Source organism: Anas platyrhynchos, chromosome 23 (genome assembly GCF_047663525.1).
Source record: "Anas platyrhynchos isolate ZD024472 breed Pekin duck chromosome 23, IASCAAS_PekinDuck_T2T, whole genome shotgun sequence".
NCBI classification, from domain to species: Eukaryota; Metazoa; Chordata; class Aves; order Anseriformes; family Anatidae; genus Anas; species Anas platyrhynchos.
Window position 1 is genome coordinate 1,524,631 of NC_092609.1, and position 22,488 is coordinate 1,547,118.

A 22,488-nucleotide genomic window follows, 5' to 3' on the forward strand; every position below is an offset into this window, starting at 1 on the left:
GTTCCTGAAAGCTGGGGATTTCAGATAAAAGTCAAGCTTTCCTGATAGTGGAGAATAGCTTGAAAGTAGACAACCGCATGGCAAAAAATCTACACCCTCAGGACTTATCTGCAACGAATCTGTGTTCACCAGTAACAACACGGCTGTTTTGAGACGATTGATCTTACAAATCTGGGGCCAGACAACATTTTCTGTACCACTGCTTGTTAGTTTGACAGGCTTGCTCTCCTTGTCTGAAAAAATGGGTCTGACCACCCTTGCTTTTGCTGCTTTAATCTGTTAAACCACCCGAGATGCTCCAAGCAAGCTATTACCAGTACTCCAGCTGTGCATTTTACTACAGCAGGGAGGAAGAGAGGAGCATTTTATGGAGACGTGGTGTTTTAAAACTTCTGTTTGCACATGTTAATTGGGATTAGTCTAACATCTATTATACTTACGGCTCAAAGCCTATTGTTAAGGAACACAAGCAAAGTTGTTCTGGAAAAAAAAAAAATAAAAAAAACACGAGGCTAGGAATTGAATTGCTTGCATGTTTTGCCTAAAAAGCTTCTATTTGGAAGCCAAAACTCTCATGCTACCTAGAGCTTGTGGTGTTCATTATCCTAAAAGAAAGCAGAATTTAAAAACTGATGATGGGGACCAGGTGTTTAAGATGACAGAGTGATCAAAGGGCAACGTGCTGTTGTAGCAGCACGACGGGAGGAAGCAGCAGGTCAGAGAAGCTCTCCCTCTGAAAGCAGGGGGATGGAGTAGATAAAAACATGCAGGTAAAAAGAATATCTGCTCTTCAACTTAATTCAGTTACGAATATTCTGGTAGTGCTGGCTAAATTCTTTAAGCAAAAAAATTACCCAGGCCTGTATTTAGCTGGGCCCTCTGCGCTGCATGCCTAGCAAGCACAGTTCATTGGCACCACCCCACCCAACTCCTTCCTTGGTTTTCTTCCACGTCTAACGAGACACCTGACACTCCTAAGTGCTTTGCTTCTGAAAAAATACAGCTCTCCGTTCTCTAATTAGCTACACCACATCTATTAGCCTGCAAACAGCCTCACTTAACATCTCCAGTCCCACTAACGTGGCTTTAAGCACAGTTTTCCCAGCTTTGATACCTGTGACAAGGCTAATTGCTACTCTTGCTGTTTGTCACATTTCAGATGGTGTTGACAGCGCTTTATTGAAAAATAAAGAGAAAATGGCCACGGCTCCAAAGAAGTAAATCTATACAGAAAAATGGGGAGCTAATAACTGGTGAGTTATTAGCTGGTACATCCTAATAAAGTTCTGGGGTCATTATACAACAAGGCTATTAAAATTCAGTTCCTACCAGTGCCACCCTAAACTTCAGCTTTCCAAGCAGGAGATGATGCCAGCTGAGCAGAGCAGTGCCCTCCTGTGCCTGAGCAGCGGGCTCCTCTATCAGGCCAGGTGCTGCCCTAAGGCTGTTTCTATTCTAACAACCACCGTGCCCTCCAAGGAACAACCTTGGAGCTCCAGGTTAGAAACAAGAGCGTTTGGCAACGTGAGAACACATCCGTCCAAGTCCCTTCCAAAAGAAAATTGAGGCAGACGTGCAGAGCTGCCACGTCCCAAGGTCAGCATCACTCCACCAATACACGAACAAAAAAGCTCTTTCTGGTGGCCATCGTGCTCGAGATACCTTTCGCAATGCCCTACCTAAGCTGCATTAAAAATGCCAACATTTCTTGCAACCACCACCCCGCCGTGCCGCCTGCTCGCTGGAGGCTCAGGATGCTTCCTGCAGCCGGGCCTTGCCATTTCCAAATGTAATCAATGCTGACATTATCAGGAGCATGAAGCCTAAGCACCATTAATTGTTAATGAGGGAAGTTTAGCTTTCGGGTGTTGTAGCTAGTGAGAGAAAAGATGTCTTTGAGCAGCTATTTGCTGCATGAGGCAAATTCTGGGTTATTGGAAAAAAAGAAAAACAACACCGCTACTGGTTCGGGCCCTACCCCCCACCCCATGTCCTAATTTATTTTAAAATAATGAAGGGAAAAGGGAAAAAGTCCTCCAGCTTTCAGAAAACAGTGAAGGAAAACACTGTTAGGGAAAAATCAAAGAGAAAGCTCGAGTTGGTCTGAAAATCCTGCAAGAGCAGCACTGCACTCCCCCAGCTGGCTGACTTGCAGTAGCTAACCAGCAAAGAGGCACGAATATATATATGTTTATATATTTATTTTTTACCTGACTGCTTAAACTCTTCCGTGAGGCTGAAATAAACACAACATACCTGCTGCTTCCTTTCAGAAATCCATTCTTGTTAACATCACCCTTGTTTTGAAAACGTCGCAGGATCTACCCGTAGCACATCAGCATACAAAGTACCGGAGGGACTGGCCCTTCCCCAAAAATCTTACAGTTCACACATGCAAACAACACGCACAACCAACAACAAACCGTAAGGCCCAGCTGCACAGCCTGCAAAGCTGCAAAGGTTCAGCTCAAGCTTTCAGGAAGCACCTAAATTGGAAATCCTCATTTGTAATGCCCCAAACCCGGCAGCGGAGTGGCAGAGCTCAGCAGGGCTGTTCGGGGATTTTTTTTTCTGTCCTTTGGCATTTGTGTCCAAGAAGCAGCAAGCAAAGGCTGAGCTCGATGACCGAAGTCACAGCTCCTGCTCCTTTCCATGGGTGGTTTCCAGGAGCAGTAACATTAATTTAAAGCTCAAACCCTCCCTGAGGGTCCCTGCAGATTAACAGAAGGAACAGCAGCTATTTTCATTACATTCTCCTCTGGGGCTTGACACGAACAATGCGGTTGATGCCACTGTGATAACATGCTCACCTCTGCCTGACATGCTGCTGTAGCACATCCTGCTCTATGAACGAGGGCCTCAGGAGAAGACATGCTAGGCTGCTTTTTCATCCTTCAAGAGGCAGCTACAGCACAGTGACATTGCTGTTTTCCAGCTCTGTGAGGGTCTCAAACCATGCTCCCATCCCAGGGAACCACTTGTGCCGGGTAACAGAACAGAGCCAGGATGCTGGAGGTGACAGCAGGGCACATTTGTACAGCAGAACAGCAACCTCCAGTGCCCACATTTCATCCAGATGTACGCCAAGCTATCCGGTACAGAGGGAATTCCTAGTGAGGTTAAACAAGACAGCGTTTCCAGCACAGTTTGATGCTTTACCAGAGCCCATAAGCTAGAAAAAGTTTCATTTCACTTCTTCCTTCAGCTTCAGCATTTCCACAAGGCTTTGATTTTCCAGGCACCAGCCTGAGTCCCCAGACAACTACTGCCAGGGAAGGGAGATGAAACATGTTTTTGGTTTTTGTTTGTCTCAAAGCAGCAGATGATTATGAATCACAGTCACATTTTGCAAAGCTAATGAACATAACCGATACGTGCCGGTCCTCTTTCAGATGGCAGGAATTGTGGGAGGAGAAAGAGCATTCAGAGCAAGGTACAGAGCAAATTGTCACAGCAGCTGAATCCAGACAGACTGGGTACAGCAGGACTCAAATCACTTGCGTGGATTTTGGATGCTCGTGTTCATCTGGTTAACACTTTGGAGCGGGCACACCAGTCTGCTGTGTTTCTCAACAATTCACTGCACAGATTCACCGTATCTCTGTTTTAATGCTTTCCTGGTAGTTTAGGTACTTAACTGTGCCCTTGGTCAATCAGCCCAGGATCACAATATTAATGTCTGAAGACATCAGATAGCCAGATAAATTATAGCTGTGTCAGATGAGACAAGCGCACGGTGAGAGTTGGGTATTAAAAAATGTTTAGACAAAGGTGACATTCCTGAAGTGAGGCAGTTATTTTCGAAGCATTTTGAGCAGATCAAGAAAGGGTAAAAGTGGGTTGATAATTACCAAAGTCATGCTGTCGAGCATGTTCAGCTCTAACACCTTTCAAGATTGATGATAGTTTATTGGTAAGAACGGGTGCATTAAACGTGTCATCGGCAAATTTAGTAACCATCAGGGCTACCTCAGGGGGCTGAGGCTTCTCGTTGCTGGTTTCAGAGTTTCTGCCTGCAGTCCCCAGCCCAGCACAGCCACGCACGGCGCCTCCCTGCTCGCAGGGACAGATGCTGCCATGCACCCCTCTCTGGAGAGGCACCACAACCAAACTCCAAAGTGTCTTGCACAAACACTTTGTCTACAAATTCCCTTTCTGCTTGGGTCATCTGATAAGACCAGACCCCTCCACTTTCTAACCTGTCCTCAGACAGAGGATGCAGCTTCCAGACATGCTTTGATCTGCATGTTCCCACGTAAATATGAATTGGCTGAACCTGATCTCCCATCAATCTTACATCTCCACTTTGTTCTTCCACTCTTGTTTTCTATCTCAGTGCAGCATTATGTTATGTTGTTACCCTGGAGCTGTGGCGTAATCCTTGTTATTTACTTTCTAGTTTCCTACTCAAATCCAGACTTATTTTCCCCTCACAAGTTGCTTGCTTTTTTTAATTTTGCAATTCATTTTCAACAGCTGCAAAAGATTGCCCTGAATATAAAATGCCTGTCTCTAAAGTTATCCACAAATCCATAAACATCTTGGCTGAGATGCAAATAACGTAAGCTTCCTCGCTACATCTTGTTCAGAGACAAATGTCGGGGGCTGAGGTTGCAAACATCCAGCCCATTCTTCCTCCAGCAGGATGCGTGCATTTGGGTACCAGGGCAGGGGAAAGACTGCCTGGGACAAAATCAAGCTACCTGGCAGTGTATTTGCAAAGCCTGCTGTGTGTTTTTTTGTTCTGTACTAGACACTTGACCTCATGTCCTCTAGAGCAGCCTCTGCTGACTTCAGCAGGTGCTGGTTTGGGTCCTGGGAGCACCAGTGCCAGGAACTTTAGGAGAACAAACCCTGTTCTTGCAAATTTGAAGGCTGGTTTTGCAAGCTTATGAGGTATAGCTATGTTGGATTGGCTTTAGAAGAGGAATTAAATGTTATCTGAACAAAACCTGAGCTAAGTAACTACAGCATTAAGCAGGATTAGAAGTACAGGCCTTTGGAGTTGCAGGTTTAAAGCCAAGTTCAAACCACCTGAACACAGCCTGGCCTGGGGCACAAGCCCTGAACACGAGCAGGGGAGTCTGCACCAAGGCAGATTCACTTTCTAACCAGCAAAAAAAAAGACAACCCTCCCCACCAGCCTGTCCCTGAATGCTCTGAGATTGAAGAATATGCCTTTTATGCTCCATTTCCACACCCTTCAGATGCACTTGGTTCTCTTACCGCCGAGGATGCTGGAGGGTTAACATGGTGATGCTCTCAGCAGGAGGAAGGAGGGGAGACCCCAGGCTTCAAAAACAGCTGCAGGGCACGAGCACTTTTCATAAAAAGCCCAAATTTCCAGAGACGCTGGCTTTGAAACGCATTACCATGTGGGTCATGCAATTTGAAACAACTACATAGCCCTAAAAATGTGAGTTGTCTGCTAATGATCCCTTTTCCAAGCCTCCCCTGAAGTTCGGCCCCGTGCAAAAATGCCAGCTCCAGAACCAAGCTCGAGTGGGACATCCCTCGGTGCCCCATTTCCAGGCTGCACCATCCCAGCAGGATCTGTGTGCATGTGTGAGCACCGTGATATATGGGGCTGAGGCATATAATCGGAGCAACAGTTCAGTCTGCTGATATATTAGTGTAATACTCGGGATGATGCAGGAGTATCAGAACAGGCCCATCTGATAACATGTACGAGTAATTCATCACCAGAATGAGTTGCTTCAATGATGTATTACACGGGAAAAAAAGAATGCACCATCTAAGGGGGGAAGCAGGTCCAGCAGAGGAGGAAGCTGTTTGTTTCCAGGGTGAGACATTCACAGAACCTAAAGGGCTTCTTTGCCACCAAGGCGCTGGCGCTGTGCAAAAAAACACATGATGAGCATCCACCCTCTTCGTTCCCACCCTCCAGTACAAATCTAGTTAGCTGACCACTGGAAACAAAAGAAACTTCATTTCTTATGCACTAGAACCACAAACCTGAGTGCTGCATTCAAAATTCATATCGAGAATCCCCTCGGATTTCTTCAGAGTGTGAGATCTGCAGTTTAAGCACTTTACAACTTTGCAGATTAAAATAAATTCAATGAAGTGATTTTTAATTTCTTATTCTATATTGATTTGCTTCTTTCTTTTGGCTTTTTGAGCCTATTTAATTTAGTCCAAACTAATCCAGTTGGCTAGTGGGAGGAACAGAAGGGAGGGGAGAAGAGCCTCTTCCTTATAAATCCAGAGTGGCTTGTGTTCTTTAATATCTGCAGTATATAAGTTCTTTGTATCTATAGAGATGACAGAACAGTGTAATGAGAAATGATTTTGAAGTAGTAATTTAAACCCTATACAATAATGACAGCGAGAGATAAATAATTAATGTTGCACATTTTTTCAGTGCTTTTCATCTCAGGGAGTCTCCAGACTCCTTGCAGTCTTTATAATTGACAAGAATCAATTCACTCAGCGTTCACACATCCATCCAAACAGAACACAGGCCCTGCAAAAGAACATGCGGAGAGAGACTGCAGACAAGGCTGGGGCTGGAAGTAACGAACAGTTCACAGCAGAGGCGGTTTCAGGGACACAGGGAGCTATTGGCCTAACCAGAATTTGGCTGGAACTCAGGGGTTGTCATCTGTGGATTTGCAAAACGTGTCACCGAGTGGTTTGGAAAACCCTCGGGTTTGTCTTACTGCTCACCTGGTGCAGGTGAGCTGATAAAGGAAATAGATCCATCGCCGAATTGCCAGGCAGAAGGCCAGCCCAGGTGAATCCAACACCACTTGCTGATGTTTAACACCCAGTGAAAACAGACAGTGCTCAAAGCCTCCTCTAAGAGCTGAGCACTTGCTGCTCTTAAGCTATAAGCTGGCACCAGTCACCCCGTGGCACGTTGTGATTTTATTTCTCTTCTTCCTGAGCCACCCTTCCAGTTCAGAAATGCAATTCCCTTTCCTGAGCAGCCCACCTTCCCAGCACACCCAACTTCTACCCGAAGTGCAGCCTGCTGATTCTGGAAGCCTGGTGGGGAATACAGCTGCAGAACAGCAGCAGCATTAGCAATTACTCTCCCCATGAACCAGCGTACAAGAAAGGAACACGTTAAATCGTACACGCTACAAAAGCAGAACCAGCCTTGTTTTTGAAGAGACTCACACAAAACATTTCATGCTTCCCCTCCACCACCACCTTTTTCATGCCTGGAGAGGCAATAATTTCATTAAGTGATTAAGTGCTTTTATTCCTCTGACTCATAGTTCATAAGACATACGAGCATGAATATCAATTAGTGTTTCTTACAGAGAAAATAGGACAGAAAGAAAACATTCCCGAGCAGTGGATCAAGCATGAGCTCAACTGTCCTTAGCACCCCGGTGTAAATCAGCAGCAGCTCTGTCAACACAGCTGGAATACGTGGGGGTAGAACCAGTCCAACACTGGAAGGCACCCAGCAAGCTCAACTTCAAACTGCTCGAGCAGCTCCACTAGCAGCTAACAGAGCTAAGTCAGGACTAAAACCTTTCCTTCAGGTGAGTTCTAATGCCGGAGTACAACTACTTGCTTCCCCAAAACAATGGGACCAGCTAGTTCGCTTCCTCTCCAAACTTTCAGACAGGTGAAGCCTCGATGAAAGCTTGACAGAGATGTTTGAGGAATGACACAGAGCAATGATTGTTTCATCGGTGGGCGAGAGATCCCCGTGCAACTAATCATTTCCAAAATACCTTGAAAAATGGCACATACCATCTTGCAGAATTACTGCTATTGGGAGGTTTCCACACACACACCCCCTGATGGAAAAGAACAGAGTTGGAGCTCAGCTGAAGAGAGGGCTTCAGAAAAAGATGGATTTTGTTTACGATGCCCACCAGCGAGCTAGAGCAGGGCGAGCACAGGCTGCATTTTGCCTGCTGCACTCTGAGAATAGCAACCTCCAGCCTCCAGAAATAGCATTTCATTGCCTCGAGTAGCAGAAGTTTGCACTTTTTTTTTTTAATTAAACCAGCTTGACTGGAAAACATCCATTTATAAAGGAAGTCTCAATGAGGAGAAATTTGCATTTATTGATACCTAAGCATTTTAATTCAGTGCTCTTTGCTCATTTTCAGCTAAAAGCTGCATCATTAGTGCCCTCCCAAGATTTCAATGGCTGAGGCTGTAGCCATCAAGAAACATCCATTAACTGTTCCTCACCCACTACTGTCCTCTTCATTTGAGATTACTTTTCTTAATCGTCCCAGATTTCTTTCCTGGACTTCAGACATTAAGAATTGCAGTAATTAGGTACCTAAATAGAAGGTAGTTAGAAATGGTGTGGCTGATGCATTTTAGATTATTTACGTACATCATCATTTCCTGATTGGAAAATGCTTTATTTGAATGTATTTAGAGAAGTTAAACTGCTTAGATTTGATTTAATAAGATAGTAACTTTATGCTTAAAACCTTCCACTAATGGAACACTCCTCAGCGCAGTTTCTGGAAGTTTGATGAATAATAAGGGGGTTTGTCTTAAAGCATTCACATTCCACTCAGCCTGATTTAAGTAACACTTGAATACAGTTTGCCACTGCTCTTAAATTCCCCTTTGCTAGACCAGAGCTACTCAATTTCACTAGACTGGAGCTGCTTGATTTTAAAGAAAATCAGAATGGAAGTTATTGTGAATCCATGTGATTTTAACTAGCCTTATACCAACCCAGGATAGCACAGTTAAACTGCTGTAAAACTTTAAATAACGTAAGTTCAGCTGTTTCTTTTTCTAGTGTGGAAACCCCCTGATTTTCCATGGAGCCATGTGCAATAGTTTGGAAATTCAATGTTTCAGTTGCTTCTGCTTCTAAAAAACTAATTGCAAAAAGGGAGCAGCTGAAGAGATAGGAGTTTGATTTTTTCTATTAGGGATCCTACAAGGAAAGGACTAAAATAGATCCTCAAAAGGTGCAGGTTTCTCTGAGCCCTAGAAGCATTGCCCTGGTCTGTACTAAATCCTGTTTTCTCTCCCTAGGAAGTAATTTCAATTTCAACAACTATCAATCAATTACAAAATGGCAAGTATTAATTACCACTTCATTTTATGTTTTCGTTGCTAAATTTATATGCCAGCAACAGCTACTGGACATGAACTTTCATGGAAGGCACAGTACTTTTCTCCTGGGCTTAATATTTATCATCTAGATCAAACAGTTTCAGAAGGTTAAAGGAGGCAGGGTGCCCAGAGACATCAGCTGGACCACATTCTGTATTTGTGATGCCTTGCTTGCCTCCAAGTTACGGCCTTTGGGGATGTAGCTGTAATAAATAATAAGCAACATCTATTTCATTCTTTAAAATGCCTGTCCAATTTCTGGAAGAAACATTCCCTCAGTGGAGCTGGTTTTTCTACCAGGCACAAACGAATACGCCCTGAGTCAACTTTGGCTGCCAGAGCCCCGCAGGAGCCGGAGGAAATATTCCACTTACGCTTCTGAAGTTCTGGCTCCAGATGACAAAGAGGCGTGGGAGTTGCAGTAGTTTCATTCAAGCCCACAAGTAAATGAAAATCAGCTTCTAACCACACGGGCCCTTACACTACACCAAGCAAGCACCGACTGTCGATTCCCCTGTCACAGCACCACGCTGCAGCCTTAACCACGAGGGCATCCTCCAACAAAAGGTCACGCAACTGCAAGAAGAGAAAAACACTTTCAGAGAATAGATGCTGTAGCAGAAAACGTTCAGAGAAGGACACTTGTGTCAGAGGAGAGCCAAAACTGAGGCCACCCACTACAGTACTGCTTACTCAATGTGTAAGCTCAGGAGAGCACCTATTTCTTTTGTAACTATGAGCAGGAAAAGCTGCAGAGATTGAAAAATAATTCTATAAGACCCATCACTCTATTCGTTTTTCAAGCCTATTATGGATGGAATCAGACAAGCTTCCTGAGTGGCAGCAGGGAAGGTAAGTTTGGGCTTGTAATTCAGTATTTAGCAGAGGGTTTAAAGCAGCTTTGGCAACCACTGAACACACGGAACCTTCAATAAGTTGCATCCAGCCAGATGCACGTTTTTGCCTCCTTGCTGTTCTCTCAGCACTGAGGTCTCATCTCAAAGGTCAGCCTGTAGGAAACCCGAGCCTAGACAAGAGCTCCTTCAAATCAAGGTAACTTTTTGCTGCATTTCAGTGTGCTTTGAGTTAGGAACCAGGAAACACGGACAGTATTAAACCTGCTCAAAACACCCACGGACAACTGGTGCTGAGCTGCTCTCACACATGCAGGAGAGGAGAAGCACACGGCCAGCTGCAGCACCAAGCCAGGAATCAGAGCCTCCTGACCATCAGCAGCAACCTCCAGCACAGCCTCTGACAAAAGGTTTTACATGGCATAAATAAAAGATGAGCTTTGCTAAAATGCAAAGGGGCAGACGACAGTCTCTCAGCACTAAGACTTGCCTTGTTGCAGATGTACACAATTATAACTTCCAGAGAGGCTCAGCTTCGAGTTCCTCTGGGACACGGGACGAAGCCAGTCGATGATTGTGTCTCCAGCAGGGATCATCCGCTCCTCAGTTTGATCTGTTGTCTGCTCACTTTTCCTTTTAGCGCTTGTGAATGAGAACAGCATGGGTGATGGCCACTGCTATCGAGTGCCACTGATTCGTTTTCATCCCCGTGTTGATTTCATATTGATCAGTGAACTGAAAGACTTAGTCAAATTCTGTCTCGGCAGAACTGCCCCTGATGCTTCTGTTCTGATGTTTTTGAAGAATGCAGAGCTCTTCCCTTCTCTCACAGTTTCTGTGCAGTGCGTGGTGAAACTATTTATCACATAACACGGGCCCTGTTGTGCCACTGTACAAGTACAGTAGCAGCAAGGAAGCTCAGAACCAAGGCTTCAGTCTAACAAGAAACATTAATGCAAAAGTCAGATTTAGGAACATTATCCTTGTCTTGCGCATGCAGGATTTCAGGATGGAAAGATGAAGGCTCTAAGCCTTTTTGCACTGATGTAGATATGTAAAATTTCAGAATTAAACCCTATCCCTCAGTCCAGTGTCTTAAATGCAAGAAATTTTCCATTTACATAGATGCACGGCATACACAATACCTCAGACTGCCTGGAGAGACTGTTCAGATGGTCTGGCATCAACAACTGTGGGTAAAGAAACAGCTTCCCCGTCCCTCCTTCCCAAGGCAAAACCAGCATGAGCAACATTTTGGGTTTTCATCTGCCAGGAGCGGTGATTCTTGTCTCCCAGGGCACTGAGCAGACAGTCGGCTGCTTCCTGGCCAGGTCAGCAGTTTAACGTGCCCTAATAAATATCCCTCCCTTGTCCAGAGTATTTGTGATAAAGGCTAAATGCATGATTTTGTCAGCGATGTTCTTACAAGCCTGTGGCCTGTAAAACTGTCAAGACAAATGCCTTCTTACATTTTCTTTCTTCAAGTTGAGCTAACAAGTAGTTATCAAGGGAAGCAGCTTAGATAACCATTGACTGTGACTGATCACTGGGTGGACCTTCCTCGGTGCCCAGCACTGTTCAATGTTTCTTTTTATGGTTTCTCCCCTGAATGTGAAGGCAGAGTTAACTCTAGGAGCTGCAGTAAACACAGGAGGTGAGCTCAGCACCCTACTGCTACAGAGAAGGCACATCAGGAAAATAAAGCACAGAAGCTTTTGAACACTGGTCCTGTGAAAGCAGCAGCCTGCCAGCAGTGGCCTTGGTTTACTCTCAGAGCTGACAGCATGTGCTCTGGCAACAAATCCTCCCAGCTCCATCTTCTTCCTCCATCTGAAGACACACACCACCAGCAAACCACCCTCAATGTAGCTGAAAGCAAGCAGGCAGCACAGTGGTTTGTTGGTATGCAGACGTGTTTGGTCATACTGGTGGTTTTGGCAACATGGACACCCTTCAAATCAGAGGACGTCTTTAGCTACCAAATTTATTTGCATCAGTCATGAAACGGTTGTCGAAAGGAAACCACTCAGTCCTTACTGACCTGTGCTAACTGCCAACAGCACCAAACCCAGGCCCTTTCAGTAGCCCAGCTTGAGCCATGAACAGCAGGAGGGAAAAAATAACATTTCTGCCTCTAGAAAGAGGTGAACACAATATACCCGTGCCTGTTTATTACCTACAGTCTGTTATAGCAGCAATAATTCCAGGTAATATAGACAGGGCTTTTTATTATACAGTCTGAGCAGCCAACAGTTCAGGGTTAACAGGTTATGTACCTGTACCTGTTTATTATGCAGTCTGTTGTATTGCAGATTAAATTGCTTTTTCTTCCTGTGTACAAAAGGACTGAGATTTTACATCTTCAAGCCAAACACCATGTCTTTCACGAGCAATTCATTTCTTCTTGGGCTATCCCCTGCTTTTCCAGCACTTGCTTCTTACACCAGACGTGCCTGCTAACTGCTGCTTCTGAAGAAAGAGCTTCGTGTAGCTGTGGTCTCCTTTCTGACAGCTCTGCGATTTTGCTGGCTTAAAGCAACATCATGTCTTCTTGTATCACACTATCTCAATCAAAATGCAGACACGGAATGAATATTTGATGCTGTGAGGCAGCCAAGGACCAGTAACACAAAGCTCGCTGTTTCAAAGGCAGCATCGTTGTGCAAAGTGTGGTTTAGCTACAGCTCCTTTCCTCCTGCTCTTCATTACAGGTGTACCACAGCTTGGTCTTAAAAGTTCATTGTGATAGAGAATGAACTAAACACGTGAGAATAACACATTGCAAAGACAGCTGAGGACCTGGCCTAACCCAATCCATACCCTAAAAATCTGCCAGCTGAATCCCACCTTTGGGCTTTACATTAAATGGAAGTTTGACATTAACTTCCATTCAAAGCCAGCTCATTCCAGCAACATCAAATAGGTACAAAATTAGTACAAGAGGGAAGGCGAAAAATCAATTTGGAGTAATTCTGCTCTTACATGATTGTACTCAGTCTTTTTCTACCTGTTATTGCATATTCAATTCCAAGTTTTCAAGGCCTTAAAAAAAAAAAAAGTGGTGCTGGAAGGAATTAACTTCCCCTTGTTCTGCTAATAGAGCAATTTTCCACTTGTCACTAAAAATATCAAGGTAGGAGGTGTTTGTAGCAAGGGTTACATGTGAAGAAAGGGAATTTGGCACAGGCTGCAGGACACCATTTGTCTGCAAATGTCAAAATTTCATGAAAGAGACTTCCTCCTTTTTCACAGACAAAAGACCCTATGGCAAAGCAATTCACCTCCAGGTCTCTCTCTATGCTAGAGATGGAAAGAAAACATGGGAAACCCCATGTACACCACCCGGGAGCTGCAACCTGCGGGAGGATTAGAGGAATAGCTTCACTGGGCAGGGCTAATCCCGAAGCTCATCCCCTCTGTTCCTGCTGCTCACCTCCAGCAGCCCCAAGCTCAGCTGATTTCTTTAAGAATTCATTTCACTAGTGTCAGAAAACAGCCCACAGAAAAAGAGGTGGGAAAAACCAGCAGTTTGCAGGTCTGAAGGAAAACAACATCACCTCTGCCTAGGTTTCTTCTCCCCAAAACAGGGTGGCAGCATCCTTTCTTCCACATCTCTTTATTCATCAAAAAGCAGGACTCAGTGCAACAGCACTGATTTCAGGCAGCAACGACAGTCATTAGTCTAACAAAATAAAACCCCGTGCAACTACAGACCTCCGTCTGCTGGACTGATTCCAGGTGACACGTCCCCTCCTAATGCCTCACCTCCACATTCTCCCTGGCCTGTGTCGCAGCGAGTCCTTTAAAAGCAATCAGCCCTGGCGAACTCCTCTGCCTCCTCAGGAATGCAGCAGGGTTCTGAGAGCAGTTCTATCTATATGGAAATGCAGATTTCAAATATATCCGTCCTAGTAATCAAATCCAGAGGAAACAATCCCCTAATATGGAGCTAATAAAAGTTGATTTTAAGTCAGCCTGAAGCTATAAGCAATAAGGAGCAGATTTATAATGGTGGCTTTCATTATTGCTGTTTTTGTTCTTTACAGTCTACACCAGCATAAACCTATCGGTCAGCTTGCTACTGAATTTACCTGCATTCCCTAACCTCCCTTAGCTCAAACCACGCTTCTTCTTCTATTCAAATGGCTCTAAATCTGTCTGCCTACACAGAGAGGTTAGGTAAATCACGGGAACTTTACTTACTTCAATGAGCAGGCGGAGAGGCGAGGCAGGCAGCCTTTCCCCACGTCCCCCCAGCCTCACGTTTGCAAACACAAGCCCTGTGCCATTAGAAGGCAGCGCTGCCCCCAGAATTATTGAGCAGTCATCGAGATCCTTTTTTTCAGGTACCAACAAGGCCATTAACTTCAGAATGAAAAACAGTCACTGTAACTGCACGAGATGAAAACATGAGAAGTCCTGGGCCTTAATATGGCCAAGTGAATTTTTCCTGTTTCCTCCATCCCTCCTTGCCCCCGGGGATCTTTCACTATAAAAAGCAGCGATCATCTCGTATTGGAAACAGAGTCAATCCCTTCTCGGTGGTGCAGTGAGGTGCTTCCACAAAACCCAGTGGAAGATGTTTGGCGAGGCCAAGCAGTTTACCAAGTGACAAGCAGAAGCCAGTTGAGAGAAACAGAATAAGTTTTAAAAGACGTGGATAAATCAATCCCGACCAACCCCAGTGGAATCCATCTGTCAGTATATCTAAGAAATAAGCATCCTTCCATCTCACTAAACTCCAGAGGATTAAGTCACCTTTATTAAATCCTTTTTGGGCCATCTATATCCATGGTAAACACCATTTTAAACAAAAGTCACGCCACAAATTGTTTTGACCTTTTGATTAAAGGACACTGCCACCACAGCGACTGCTGTATGATTACACTCCAGTCTCTGCACTGACCATCTATTCAGATGAGCATTATCCATAAAATTCACTACGTTACTGAAAACAATTAGTGTCAATCATTAGCACGCTTGGATTTCAAGAGGATCTTTATCAAGACCAAAGAGAGCACAAGCCAGTCTGTCAGCTCAGCTCCTATCTATATAAATTAGCAATATTTTCCTGCAGCAAAACAGGACTACAAAGGCAAATAAAAGCTTATTTTAATCAAGACATAGCACCTCCTGGGACAGTAACTATCAAACCAGCCCGGCCAGGACCTCATTTCAATCAGCCAGTCGAGGAGTGAAGCTTTTCTGCAGAGCTCACACAGACATAGGACATGCGAGCCTCAATCTCCAGGCCTTGTCTGCTGCAGCTTCATGTGGCCAAGGTTAAAAACAGATCCTTCCACTTAAACCCTCCATCACACCGCCACCTGGGACTGCAGAGGACCAGGTGTTTTGTCTAAACTGATCTGGGCTGCTCAGCTCCACTTACAGAGGGCTGGAAGGATCTGCCAGGCAGGAAGGTAAGCGTATTGGAGCTGCACCTCAAGAAATGTAGAACCACGTCAGGAATATTAGGGTTGTACTCATTACAGGAACAGCAGGATGATCAGACCCTCTGTCTCCAGGGCTGTCAGTCTTCTTTCACTGCCATTAAATTCACTTGAAAGGAGCTCTCTGAAGATGTTAGGCTATGCAAAGTTTCAGCCTGCTGTAGCATAGAGGCAGACATGCTTCTCAACAAAACACTGCTTTTGCACAAAGCTGAGGCATAAAACCCCCAAAATTTGGAACACGTCATTCATAATTATGAAATAGAGCAGCAGCTAGCAATCAATACGTTACTGCATGAACACAGAGATACAAAACTAAAGTTGTAGTGAAACCTCCCTTTTTAAAATGAAAACCTGCTCTTCTGTTTGCCAGCTGGGGCTGCAGAGATCTTGGCTGATATTACAAAATGTCAGAATGGAAGAGGCCATATCCTGCGCTGTGATTCCCAATTTAAGAAAAAGATTTACGATCTCAAGGCCTACATCGCAGTATGGGTGATTAGAGGAGGTGAATGGGAACCTTAGGCTCCAGCAGCAGCGAATGAGAAAATTCACTTGATTTCCAGGAAAAAGTCAAAATGCAAATTCGGAACGTGAGAAGACAGGAGCCCGGCCGAGCCTACCCATCCAATTAGGGCAGCTTCAGGAAAGTCTTCCTTTTTTCTCATTTAGATTTGATCATGAGCTGGGAATAAATCAGGGCTACAATGAAGGGAAATGATTTGGTGGAATTCAAAAAGACTTCAAGAGTTATTTAGAGGCAGAATAAAGAAGACTTTATTGGTTAGCAGCTGTGTCAAAGGGCTGAATGAATGCCAGAACTCCCACGTAGACCTGTTAAGGTATTCTGTTCAAAATGACCATTTTTCCAGTGGCTACTTCTATCAAAAAGGTTCACTGACATGATTTTAAAAAGGTCCTTTGGGGAGGAAAAAAGGAAAATCAAGTTTTAAGTGCCATTATTCCACTTTAGCACAGGCAGAAGGGTTTCAGGACTAAGACTTAAAGTAGTTTTAGATCCGTTTCACCTTTTTCCTCCCCAAAATTACTTTGCAAATAACACGAGACTGTTAACAGTTTCAGAAGGAGCAGACAACTTGTGTGGCTAGTTTCCAGGTGCTCGGCACAGCCCCTTCCTGAAGAACTGTGGGCATCATACAGGCCCTAGTGGTATATTCTCCCAAGTTTGTTTTAAATAGAAGCATGCCGGGTGTATTTCCAATATTTCTGGATGCTCTACATCCTTACAGGATTTCCCTCAAGGGACAGAGCAGCTAGAAACACGTCAGAAACAGACTCCCCAGGGGAGCAGCATTTCTCTGGCATACACTAAACAATATTTCCTTTTGGCAACACGACAGCTTTGCCTGCAGTACGAACAGGTGAGCCTTTGCGCATGACTCCTGTGTGATGCTGTCGAACCGATGCAAAACAAGAAGCTCCTGTGGTTACTGAGCTTAAAAACACCGACTGATTTTTCAGAGGGATGACACAAACAGAATTACGACGGCGATTTATTTTTTAAGTGGAGGACAGCTGCCAGAAGTCCTCGATACAGCTATTTCAGTGTAAGAGTTTACTATTTGGACAAGGGAACGGTAGATTAAACTCCCAGCAAACATCTTTTATTGAACATTCACTCGAGATACCTGCTGGGAATGTTCCTAATCTTGCCCCCTCCCTGTAAGGAGGACTTACTCCCCAGAAACACACACACGATTAGAAGCCCAGGTTAGACAGCAGTACAAACAGACCCACACTTTTTTTGTTTACAGAGGCTTGGTCTCCAGTGCTTGAAAGGACTAAATTGCCTGTAATAATAACTATCAAGAAAGCTCTTTGGGTAATTAACAAAGCTGACATGACAAACAAACCCAAAGAGGTAATTCCCCCAGCTCTAACATGAAATTAATGCATTATTTCTGCCCTTTCAACGCCGTAGTCAGAAAAATCCTGTAAGTCAAGGCAGGAAGGTCGACTCCATGACTTCATTGCAGGCAGATCATCAATAAACTATTTGCTGCACAAGGTATGTTTATTTTGTCAATGTGCTGGCTCCCTTTTCGCCAAGGAGTTTTGAATCAATACCCAGCCATTGAGACTTCCAACCTGCTTCGATTTCATAGATATTCCTGTCCAGTGGAAAAAAAATATCAGTGGAATTAAACTGCAAGACCATCCTCCGCTCTGTCTTAACTCGGAATAAACAGAAAAGAGGTGGAAGAAGTTTTCATTAGAAAATCTATCACAGCCAAGAGCACTCTCGTTGGTATCTCCACCTCTCAACACAAACTCCTTCATTAGCTGTCCCCTTCAGCATCCTATGTTCTCAGAGCTGCCCACAACTCAAGAAATCTTGCTGGGTATTTTTTGCATGCATGAGAACAAGACGTGTTCTAGTAGCAGCCTGCCCCAGAAGTAAATGCAGGCTGCATAAAGAAATGGTATGGCAATTTAAACCACGTCTCAGCATTAACTTCTGCCAGAGCTTGCGGAAAGCAAATGAAGCCCACTTACTCATACAAGCACATGCATTTCTGAGAGTACAACGAAGTGCATTGAATTGTCCCAGTGTTCAGAAGAGCCACTTCCACCAGAATTCAGAAGTTCGGACTCCAGGACAGAAAAGGCGTCCCTTTCTCTGTCCTCTTCAATGTTTAAGTCACCCATTTTTCAGGGTGGCAATGATGCTTTGACTGTTTTCTTCTCTAGACTGTTTTTGTTCACTGCAGAACAGGACTCTGCTGTGCCTAGCGCAGCTGCCTTTGTAGTCCCTTACTGTGTGTCTTCAAAGCACCTGAAACAGGCAGAACTTTGGGTACAGACACTGCAAGCAGAGTCATATTCTGTTACTGCCAGTTTAAGATGGAGTAATAAAAGCTTGTTGACTTAGAGCAAGGCAAGCTGCACTTCACTTTATTGGTCTTCATTAGAAATACAAGTTTTAAAAAACCCTGAAGCTTCCAGTCAAAGAGGTTGGCAGGATTAATAAATAAGGGACACATTTTAATGGGGGTGTTGTCAGCATCACCCCTTCTTTTACAAAATAGATGTGACAAAAGACAACATTCTCCCCACCCCTTACTGCATTTCCAATACATTTCAGAAGAGGAATGACTTTCCTAAATCCTGAACTGACATGGCTTCATATAAATCAATCTCCTATCACAGCCAGGAGAGAGGAGGAATAAGACAAAATCTCCTCAGCATCACTTTAATATCAGCATCTAGCCTGATTGCTTGTACATTCATTTAAGATAAGGTTTCCTAGCAACCCCAAGGATTTGTAATTAACATTGGGCTTTGACAAAGACAGGTTTTACATCCCCCAGTTTTACCTCTAGCTATAAACTGCATATAGTTACAAAACTGAGCTCAGTTTAAATAAAACATCTTGGAAGCAGTTTAACATTTAAATAGTGGAGACACTCCTTCAGGTGGCAAACCTGACTTAAAAATGATATTCTAAAACAGCTCTTTTTGGTCCCACATTGTAGCAATACCTTGCTGGGCTATTTCAAGTACACCAATGTGGTTTAGATAAGCCAGGGAGATTTGAAGAGCATGAATCTGAGACACCAATGCAGTTCCAGCACTGTGAGAGTCAAAATTAGATCTTTTGTTCTATGACAACAACTAAGACTAGACATCCCTCTTCTCCTAGACTCAAGTGTTACAGCTTTTGCTGTTTACTGTTATTCACTACCAATAACAATGAAGTAAAATATCCACGTAGTATCATTATTCTAATGCCTACAAGGATAGGAGATGCAGTTACTAGCCATCACGCTGCTTGAAGGAGCCAAAAGTTATCAGTGCCATTACTCAGCTTAGTTTTACGATTATTGACATTGGTAGCATTAAATCCTAACTAGTCAGCTACAAAGCCTATGGTGAAAAGCATGAAACACCCATAAGCGTCATCCTAGAGGTGAATCTATGTTACATGCACAGAGCTAAAGCCTTACTAAATAAGACAAATGGCCCCACCAGCATCTGAACAGCTAACTGCATTAAGGAAATATAAAACTGTCTCTAACAATGACAAATTCCTCACACAGCTTCAGCAGCACAGCTGGAGCCCCCACCTTCCTCACTCCCTTTCCTGGCCAACACTGAAAGGAGCAAGCCAGCTGTAATGCCAGGAGAAGTCAAAGCTGTTAACAGAAGGCAAGAGCGAGTGATATATTGGCTAGGAGAAAACAGGAAAAATCTCAGCTTAACAGTGTGTTACTTACAAGCAATTGAAGTCACACTTCTCTTAACAAGCCAACAGGAGACCCCCTGAGTAACAGCATTGTTCCTGAACAGAGGGTCACAGCCTTGTGTTAGGGGACAGGCAGTGTAGGCTCACGGCAGAATGGAGACAGAATCCAGATGTGAGGCACCCATGGCTGACAGAGGACACGGGAGAGAGAGATGCCCATGACAAGCAGGAAGGTATGCTTTCTGCACCATGTTTTGAAGCAATAATGTGCTTCTAACAGAAGCTATACAATTAGATGAAAGGAAATAGTAAAGGCAGCACCACTAGATAAACTTGTATAACCTAACATTACCACTGAAGCTGCAGAAATGAGATTTTTGATATTGCTAAAATTTGCACAGAGGAAAATCTGAATCTCAGCAACCTGACCCTTTGTTCCTGCACTCGGAGCATCATCTCCCTTTATCCCTTTGCATGTGTTCCTACAGAAGTAGTGACTGAGAGTGCTCAAACCCAGACAAGGCCGTTACTTGCCATCTTCTCTTCGTCTAAAAGAGATCCACAACTGCTCCATCCTCCCTGATGTACAGGCTTCCTCTGGTTCATTGGGGACCCATCTGCTCTGAACAAGACACAAGCCATACAAAACAAAAACCATGGTCTGCAGAGTCACACATTAATGTGAAGCTAAAGACCCACTGTGAGCCACAGCTCTCTATTTATTCCCATCCACTACATAGGCAGTGCTGTGGTGACAAGAATGTTAACTGGAAACAGCTGAAAATGTTTTACACCAACACATTTCAACTGGCTGAAGAGGGGCTTGGACAGAGCTATATGCTAAAGGAATAGCTTACTTTGCCTTACAAAACATTCACATTTGACATTGTTTATGTTCTGAAACACTGTCTGTGAACAGTTGTGGAACATTACGCTAATATTGACATACCAGCTATACTTCTATCTGAAATACTTTTCCTGAAGTCATAATATTGCCATTTGCCCACAAAAACACATTGGTTTTCCTTATGAGAGCTTTGAATTTCACTTTTTCTTTCAAGTGAACTAAGAACCAGCCAAAAGGAAACTACTATGTACATATATTTTTTATCAGCAGTTACATTTGAGTCCTCGGTAGCTTTTCAAGTATTTTGGGGTTCTCATTTTCTGAGTTCCTCCTGCCCCATTAAACTAGGGGATTTCCACAATGATAGAAGTCTTTCCCCAGCCACTTCTATTGCAGATTGTCCTGCTTTAAATCACCTCTCCATAGGCTGAAGTGGCAAAACCCAGCAATAATCAAACACTTTTTTTCCCTTTCAAGCACTGTCATAGACTCTGGGTCAATTAGGACTAGCAAAACAAAAAAGACAGGTAAAATCAGAGTGACAAAGTCAAGCTTGGTGCTGTATTAAAGCATGAGATAAAGCTCAGATGTGACAGGATTTTTAGACTAAATAACCTGCTCATCTGAGAGCTCTTCCACGTCTTTAGCTTGATCTTTTCTGTTCATATAGAGTAGGCTGCAAAGGTCAGGAAATATCAGATAGAGAAATGAGCTCTTACAATCTTTACTATTCCCAGGACACCAGGAAAAGGTAGCATCTTTCTGCAGTCTTTGGCACAACAAGCTTTTCAATAGTCAGCTTAGACATTTGAGTAACTCAAAATCCCTGTTGCATAGCCTTTGAGTTGTATAACCTTTGTATTGACAGTAGATTTTCAAGGTTGTTTTGAGGGGTTTTCTTCCCTCTCCCCTCCACACAAGCCGCCTGCATAGCTCTGCTGCTAAAAGGTTGCCGACAGTACTCAGCTTTAGAAATTGATACAGCAAAGCCTCCTACTTCTTTCAGAATATAAGCAGAAAAAGATTATTCCCTTCCTTGGAAGGAAAAAAGTAAGAAATTTGAATAAGACTCATCTCTCAAGCAGAGCCCCCTTGGCCTCATTTAGCACCCTGAGAACTTCAGGATTAAAGATGCCCTGGAGCCACACTACACAGTACCTCAGCCATAACACACCACATCCATAAATTCTATTTTAATAGTATCCAGACACTCTACTTTTTAAGCAGGAGCCAGGTTTCCAGCCAGCTGAGATCCCACATCTCCTGAGCCCATTATTTTTGTTGCTACTTACTGAAATGCCTCAAAGAACAAGAAGAAACACAACCGGGCACTACCACCACAAGACCTTCACCTGAGCTGGTTCAGGACCCTCTGTTGATCAGAGAAACCCCCTTTGCCTCACACAAGAAGTGGCAGCTTTTCTCCTTACCCCTTCCCTCATTTTTGAGTGCTTGAACTACTGCCCCTTTTCTAAAGCACACAACTTAAATATCAATGGGGATACTTAAGGCGTTAATTATCAGGGTTGCAGGCCCAGCACAGGTCTCAGGCCCAGTACTCACCCATCCGCCATTTCCCTGCTGGACAATGGCAGCTGCAACACTACGTTGATGCCATACACTAGATTATTGCACCTTAAAAATAAAATGAGCCTGCTCAGTTGGGCACATTTTCCCTCAGAAATCCCTGCCTTCAGCACCCAGCTGCCCTCGAACCCACAAAACCGTCCCTCACCCGAAGCGGCCGTGCCCAAGCAGTGCTCCCCGCCCTGGAGACAGGGGGGTTTTGTTGTTGTGGCTGTTTTTTGTTGAGTTATTCTGTGTGCTTTGGACAATGCTGTGGTGAAGCAGTGTGGGCAGAGTGTGTGCTGGTGCCTCTCCTCCCATGTGGAAGAAGGGAAAAGGGGTTTTAAGCACAAGCTCTGAGTCCCACCTCAACGTGATCCAATGGTGTCTCTGGATTCTTGCCCTTAGTGGCACTTACGTCTGGCCTGCTGGGGCAAGGCTCTGGGGTTTGGTCCTTGAGCTGCCTCTGTCCCCCACACGGAGCTG

General features: G+C 44.2%; 1 long non-coding RNA gene across 3 annotated transcripts; it reads right to left on the bottom strand.

Annotated features, from left to right (window-relative positions):
• Positions 1-3,906: 3,906 nt before the first annotated feature.
• On the bottom strand, positions 3,907-20,290 carry LOC110353626 (uncharacterized). 3 transcript variants are annotated; one of them, XR_002404376.4, is made up of 4 exons: positions 20,124-20,290; positions 19,621-19,776; positions 9,453-9,654; positions 3,907-5,855 (listed from the first exon to the last, which is right to left on the bottom strand). It is a non-coding gene; the product is annotated as an uncharacterized lncRNA (long non-coding RNA). The 3 variants fall into 3 exon arrangements; XR_011804755.1 differs by lacking the exon at positions 19,621-19,776; XR_011804754.1 differs by lacking the exons at positions 3,907-5,855; positions 9,453-9,654 and adding an exon at positions 15,429-18,179.
• Between the last annotated feature and the right edge of the window lie 2,198 nt (positions 20,291-22,488).